Here is a 7891-nt window from a genome sequence, read left to right as displayed (position 1 = left end):
ATGGTTTAGGAGATTGTCGTGTCGTCGACATACTTTTACGTGGGAGCGACAAATTTGAGATCATTGATCATGAGCAAGAAAAGCAAGGGGCCGAGCTTGGTCCCCTGAGGAACTCCGTTGGGGACTGGGCCCCACTCAGAGAAATAGTCAAAGGACAGCTTGACGCGTTTGTGTCGATTCGTCAAAAAGTCAGTCACCCAGGATTTGATGTTGTGTGGCATGTCGAGGCCGACGATCTTAGCGACAAGTATCTCATGATCGATAAGATCAAAGGCCTTGCCATAGTCAAATAACACGACTCTAACAGCTGCACCGGTACCGTCTGTAGCTTGTGACCAGTGGTGAAACATCGAGATCAGAGCGAACAGGGGGGATGACTTAGGGATAGCACCGTATTGATCACGGTTAGTCTTGAGATACTACGACTGCTAAAACGTCCAAGACGTGACTCACACCGAGGATTATTACCGTGTGTTATTCTGTAGTGAATATGTTACCAATTCGTCGATTCTACGTTTTATAGATGCGGTTGCGCGGGCACTCAAACGCGATAAATAATCCTTTCACCACGGTAAACTCCTTTTCGTGAAAGTGACCAACATTCGGGGAGTGTGATCGACATTTCCCGCGGTAATAATCGATGGATATGTTAAAAAGATTACGCGAAGCACCTATGACATTTAAAGTGGTCAGTTTACAGTTAACATACGTTGATTTACATCAACGTTGATTAAGAACTTCTCGGTCATTTCCTCTATGATTTAGAAGCCAGAGTTATCAAAATATATCACCACAACAATGATGTGGTGACATATGACTTCTAATACTACTTCTAGACATATGACTACCTAATACTATATGACATATGGTATTAGGTGAAGTCGCTGTATTTCAAAGCATTTGGAGGGGAACCTTCCTCTTTCAAATTAAAGAATCAGAAGATTGCGAGCTTGTTTTGGGTTCCATGGGCATTGGGAGTGAAAGCAACGGTAAAGTTTACATATCCTAAAACTCTTACAAGAGACCTACAATTTATTCGCAGAATCTCTTTGTTCGATGCACTGATGAATTACAGAAATACAAATGCAAATACAATTGTGGATATAGATACAAATGCTTCTGTCATGCATGCTTTTTACTGCTATAGATTTCACGTCTCTTGACATTCCAAAACGCGAGAAAAAAGCAACACTGAGTGTAAAACAAAGGTAGATAAATGAATGTTACTCCACTAGTTTTGGAAAAGCAGCTATTAAAAGTTTTCTTTCTGTATTTGAATTGCAAATAAGTAAAAAACGGTTGTTTTCCAACTCTGGCTAAAATATCTGGTAATAATGTATCTACAGGTACTTTTAGTTACACATTGTGAATTCAATTTCCTATTCTTGTCATTTCATTACAATCAAATTTCCATTTATATTACATTCTACTTATAATGGTGGACGTCCTTAACTGCAGTAAGAGTACAATGTTCAAGCAATCTTTGATTGTTTAAAATACGATGGATGTGATTTTCAGATGAGTCAGTAACACTTCAGTTTTCCAAGCGTGTGATATCCTTTTTCATTTCCACCACTAAGGACACCGGTATCTCCAAACCTCAATTGCGTCACGGGAAGCTTGGACTTGTCTGTGAGTAAACCGCTGTCATTTCGCCATTCCCAATCGTTCTTATCGCAGTTGCAGCCGTACTTTTTGTTTGCGCATGTGTTGTTCAGTCCGCACGCACATTTGAATGGAACAGAGTCGGCTCCTCCCCAGTAAGTCATCTGTTCTCCGTCACGTGACACCCACCAGCCGCGCATGACACCATTGAAAAGGAGTGTTGAATGAAAGCAGGCGTACTCTATAAACTGCTCACAATGAGCAGATGAAGCCGTTAGGCTTGCCAGCTGGAAAAGACTGGTGTCATGGTAAGTAATATTGCGCGAATAGCTACCAGAAGGATCAAACCCATCCACCAATGTTTTGTTTTCACTGTCGTGACTGACAACTGTCACTCCAAGGCCTTCCTTGTCAGTCATGTCACAGTAGACTTGGAAGGGTTTTACCCCACTCTCTCCATCTGGGTCGATGACGTAAGAGCCACTTTTTGCCTTCGGACTGCAGTATTTGATGGCATTGCAGGTTCTGTTTCCTGAAATAAAAATAAAACGTGATTCTGGTAAAAAATATTTCCTCTGTAAATGCCCTCAAAATTTTCAAAACACCACGCAACTATCTAGCGAAACAGTGAACAACTCAAGCAAGGTGAATCTCTCATGCGGGTCGCCTTTATGAAAGATATTCTGATTTTTTAAGCCTCTTAATAGCAATTTGAGCATTTCCATTAACAAACATTTTCCTCTCGAAATATCTCAAAGTAATTTTTGCCATGCTTCTTTGTTGTAGTTTCGATTAGCACGCGGTTAATAGAACTCGACAAATGGGCATACCGCTCATGAAATCGGGTCGCCCCGAACGTTCTTCAATTTTTATCCAAAATCTTGATTTCTGAGCACATTTTGAAAAAAAATATCACTTTTAGTTTTTGTTCGAGTTTAGGCTATTCAAATGTTTTATTTCGTTAGAGTTTGTTTTAGTTAAAAAAAAAATGATAGAAAGTAGAAAGCTGAAAACAGGTATACTGAACAGGTATTATAAAAAATAATAGTTTAACCTCAGCGACTTATTTTGCAAATTCTACAATATACAACAAAGAAAACGATGAATTTTTAAAATACCTCCTCGTTTGCAGTGAGTCCCGCAGAATCCAGGTTTACAATCACAGTGATATGAGTTCAGTACATATTCAGAAACACAGACAGCACCGTTCTTACAGGGAGCGCTTTCACACGGAGACTGAAAAAATTAATAAACATCCCTTTTCATTTGCATTTAATTCTTTTCATATATATATATTGGGCCGTATAATTAAAATATACTCACCCGCGGTCTGTAATGATGGAACGTATCATTCGCAAGGAAATATTTTGCCGCTTTGTTCTTGTCAGTAGCCAACAATTCACAAAGATAAAGACCTTTGGAGTCAGGATACGCTGCCACGTTCAACGAATAACACTTTGGTTCTCCAACACAAAGAAAAGGGCATTCCAACTCATTTCCCACCATGGAGGATGTAAGTTTTTCAACCCTTAAGTAATGGAGGGGATCGCGCTTGAAATTGCCAATACTAACGTGGCCTGATGGATTTCGATAAATAGCGCTACCTTGCATTGCAAGCGTCAATTTTAACAAAGAAGGAAAAAACAACCAGTATGGAAGGAGCAACATAATGGTGGCCTTTGGACTGTCACCATCTGAAAGTATTGCTTCAGGATACAGAACACCTTAAATGCGAATGAAAAATACGTCACATATTATGCGGTTATTGTCTCATGTTACAAAGTAATTGGCGTCACTCATGGAGTAGGTGCAACGCTTGAGTTAAGTTATCAGATGCTATCAGAATTTCAAAATATTCATCTTCTGTTAGATATCAAGATAACGTTCGAAGCATTTTTTTGTTCCAACTGATAGGAAACAAAGCGACCATGAACACAAGAAATGCCGAAGTGCGGCGACTATTTGATATCTGAATAAGGTGATACGAAATGACATGAATACACAGTTCTGCGGGACAAAATCAATTGCTCTGTTCTATCCATTGATGAAAGTTTCCTATTACTTGTCATGTCCAAATGGATCATCTATCATCTCTCCTTTAGTTAAAACATTTTACAGGTACCCGAGCTTTCTCAACCTTAACAAGATATTTTCTAGTTTCTGGAAAAATTGTTTGATGGGCAAAAGTGAAGGCTGCTGAGTGAGAATACAGATTTTGTTTTGTTTGTTTTGTTTTTTCAATATCTAATTTCGGCAACGACGTTTTTAAGTAACTATATGCATAAGCTTTTTCTCGATCGCGATTTTCTCTCAGAGCCAAACACAGAAACGGAAAGAATAGCTAATCTGCACAAAAAACAAAACAAAACAAAAAAATTTACAGCAGTTCGAAAATTTCTATTCGGTAGGGTAACCGGACTCTTATGACATTAAGATGTTTCGCCCTGTTGTTACGGTTGCTTTTTGAATAGGATTGGATTCGAAATATTAGCTTAAATGACAAACTTAAATAGAAAGATATTTCAAAATATCTTTTCCGAATGTATAATGCTAAAAAGGGAGAGTTACTTCGATGGAAATTAATTATTAACCCCTTTCTGCATGCATACAAGAGGAGCAGCACAGTTTCGCGTTAAATTGGACGTTTCTTTTTTTAATGGCAAACACAGTGGAAACTAGTTGAAACCAAATCCAACGCAATCAGCAAATGAAAGTATCAGTAGTTGATAAGGGTTTGGTGTTTGGTGTTTCGTGTTTGGAAACCCCGGTGAAACACTCGCACTCGTTTTTGAAATATCATGACATGTTACGAAACATTGGCAGATGTGATGATGATACGTTGAGTAAGGAAAGTCTTTTCCAGCCGAAGTTTTATTTATGGATAAGTAGATCTTACCTCAATTGAGATCAGTGCGGAATTAACAAGCTGAGATCTCTCAAAGTTTTAATTCATACTGAAAGATAAATTTAGGAATAACGAACGAGATATACCCAATCAAAACGAACAGAGAACTTTTTTATTCATTCACAATGTCATAAGAAAAAAATTTTTTTTCAAATACCTTGGCTACACAGACTAGATATTGAAAAAACAAAACAAACAAAACAAAATCTGTATTCTCACTCAGCAGTCTTAACTTTTGCCCATCAGACAATTTTTCCAGAAACTAGAAAATATCTTGTTAAGGTTGAGAAAGCTCGGGTACCTGTAAAATGTTTTAACTGAAGGAGAGATGATAGATCATCCATTTGGACGTGACAGGTAATAGGAAACTTTCATCAATGGATAGAACAGAGCAATTAATTTTGTCCCGCAGAACTGTGTATTCATGTCATTTCGTATCACCTTATTCAGATATAAAACAGTCGCCGCACTTTGGCATTTCTTGTGTCCATGGTCGCTTTGTTTCCTATCAGTTGGAACAAAAAAAAAAAGCTTCGAATGTTATCTTGATATCCAACAGAAGATGAATATTTTGAAATTCTCATAGCATCTGATAACTCAACTCAAGAGTTGCACCTGCTCCATGAGTGATGCCATTCACTTTGGATACAATGGATATATGAAGTTCATATGTTTTGAACTACGGTAATAAATACGAATGATGCACGATCCTTCGCAGTAGATAGCGCTATTTATGCAATAGCGAAAATCAGACCTGAAAAAAATCAGGCCTGCACGGGATTCGAACCAGTGACCTCTGCGATACTAGTGCAGCGCTCTACCAATTGAGCTAACAAGCCAACTGGAAGCAGGCCGTTAAGTTGATTCGTAATGAACCCGTGATGATAAATCAGATACAATGGATATATGAAGTTCATATATTTTGAACTGCGGTATTAAATACGTATGATGCACGATTTTCGCTATAGAATTTGATATAAATGGAAATTTGATTGTATTGAAATGACAAGAATGGGAAATTGAATTCACAATGTGTAACTAAAAGTACCTGTAGATATATTATTACCAATTATCATAGTGAGAGTTAGAAAGCAAATGTTTTTTACTTATTTGCAATTCAAATACAGAAAGAAAACTTTTGATAGCTGCTTTTCCAATACTAGTGGAGTAACATTCATTTATTTAACTATGTTTTACACTCAGCGTAGCTTTTTCCTCGCGTTTTAGAATGGCGAGGGACGTGAAATCTATAGCAGTAAAAAGCATGCATGACAGAGACATTTGTATCTATATCCACAATTGCATCTACATTTGTATTTCTGTAAATCATCAGTGCCATCGAACAAAGAGATTCTGCGAATAAATTGTGGGTCTCTTGTAAGAGGTTTAGGATATGTAAACTTTACCGTTACTTTAACTCCCAATGCCCATGGAACCCAAAACAAGCTGGCAATCTTCCGATTCTTTAATTTGAAAGAGGAAGGTTCCCCTCCAAATGCTCTGAAATACAGCGGCTTCACCTAATACCCTTTGGCTTAGTCAGTGAAGAAGTCATATATCACCACATCATTGTTGTGGTGATACATTTTGATAACTCTGGCATCTAAAGTCATAGAGGAAATGACCGAGAAGTCCTCAATCAACTTTGAAGTAAATCGACGGTTCGTATGTTAACTGTAAACTGACCACTTTAAATGTCATAGGCGCTTCGTGTGATCTTTTTGACATATCCATCGATTATTACCGCGGGAAATGTCGGTCACACTCCCGAATGTCGCTCACTTTCACGAAAAGTAGTTTACCGCGATGAAAGGATTATTTATCGTGTTTGAGTGCCCCGTGCAACCGCATCTATAAAACGTAGAATCGACGAATTGGTAACATATTCACTACAGAATAACACACTGACAGGATTGTCTGAAACTAACCGGCAAAGATCGACAATGGCCAATAGTCCATTTTACAGTTGCGTGCTTGGTTGCCAAGCCTTTGAATGGGAGTGAGGCTAGGGGTGACCTTGTTATGATACAAACCTTGCTGCCTTTCAAATGTAAATCACTTTGTTATCATGCTAAGTTGATACAGGTCTCTATCACAACAAGGTCACCTTCAGCCTCACTCTGAATCAAAGGCTTGGCAACTAAGTACACAACTGTAAAATGGCCTATTGGATAAACTTCTCTACTCTTAGTGTTCATGCCCGAGTCGTGACGTAGCCCCTTTAGTTAAAGGGGAATAATTGTGTTCCAAGCATTAAGTTGTTAAGGCAAGTGTCGTTAAGAAACTCAGTCTCCTTCAAATAATGACGTGCTTTTGTGTCTTAAGTAAGATGCTTTTAATTCATAATTATGGCTATGGTTTCTCATCGCACGTTTCATATTAGTGAGTATTTCTGCTTGCTCTTTCTACCAGCAATTTACGGATAATGGAATTAATTTTGACAAAGTGTAAGTCCTTTATCTTCAAACGTCTGGTAAAGAACAAATGAATCTTTTACTGAGTATTCAAATGTCAACTAGTTATATGCATAACTATCCATCGCCGAATTTGTCGAAGAGAAATCAATGTGGGCTATCCCGAGCGGGGAAGATGGGCCCATCTTGCCCGCTTGGTTAACCAATCAGAACACAAGATTCACTTTATCTTGCACGCGGGCGCTGCCGGAGCGATATAATAAAGATCAATATCAGAGAAAATTAGAAATAAGCCCACTTTAAAGAAAAATAGGCACCTTAACAGTGCATAGCTTTTGTTAAAAGACAAAATTGGCATCTAGGAAGAATTTTCATCAACTGTGTTTATGAACTTATTTAAGGTGGCTCGTAGCGGTTTTCATCTTTTTAATGGTTTGTAACTTTGAAAGAATACAACAGAAAGACTGACCAAGGCCAGTTGAACACTTTTACGGGGTGAATTATATAATCATTGAATAAAGGCTGATAGTTTCGAAAGAAACTGTTTGGGGCTGCGTCGGTGGGAGTAACGAAATAATTTGGATATATCAACAAAGTTGAAATGGTAAATTGGCCACCGTAATGATTACAGAAGCTGACGTTTCGAGCGTTAGCCCTTCGTCGGAGCCATATAATATAGCTCCGACGAAGGGCTAACGCTCGAAACGTCAGCTTCTGTAATCATTACGGTGGCCAATTTACCATTTCAACTTTGTTGATATATCCAAATTATATAATCATTGGTTATCCAAAAATAGGTGTCATTTCGTCACTAGCAGTTTCCATGACAACGCTTTCATAGGCTTATTCAGACTCATTTTTTAGCTTGTGGCTTAAATAATTCGAAAACTAACCCGGTGACCGCGTGATTCTTTTCAGTGATTGATTTTGGCACTTGAAAAGGAAAATGCACAAAGATTTTTAAAAA

At 38.1% G+C, this 7891-nt stretch overlaps 1 pseudogene across 1 annotated transcript; it reads right to left on the bottom strand.

The window, feature by feature from the left end:
* Positions 1 to 1014: 1014 nt before the first annotated feature.
* Positions 1015 to 6422, bottom strand: LOC148719965 (contactin-associated protein-like 2; annotated as a pseudogene). The gene is made up of 4 exons (XR_015993168.1): positions 5917 to 6422; positions 2929 to 3329; positions 2724 to 2841; positions 1015 to 2137 (listed from the first exon to the last, which is right to left on the bottom strand). The product of XR_015993168.1 is annotated as a contactin-associated protein-like 2 (transcript).
* Positions 6423 to 7891: the final 1469 nt, after the last annotated feature.

Source organism: Stylophora pistillata, chromosome 11, assembly GCF_964205215.1.
Source record: "Stylophora pistillata chromosome 11, jaStyPist1.2, whole genome shotgun sequence".
In the NCBI taxonomy this organism is placed as follows: domain Eukaryota; kingdom Metazoa; phylum Cnidaria; class Anthozoa; order Scleractinia; family Pocilloporidae; genus Stylophora; species Stylophora pistillata.
This window is presented reverse-complemented; position numbering and strand designations above follow the sequence as displayed.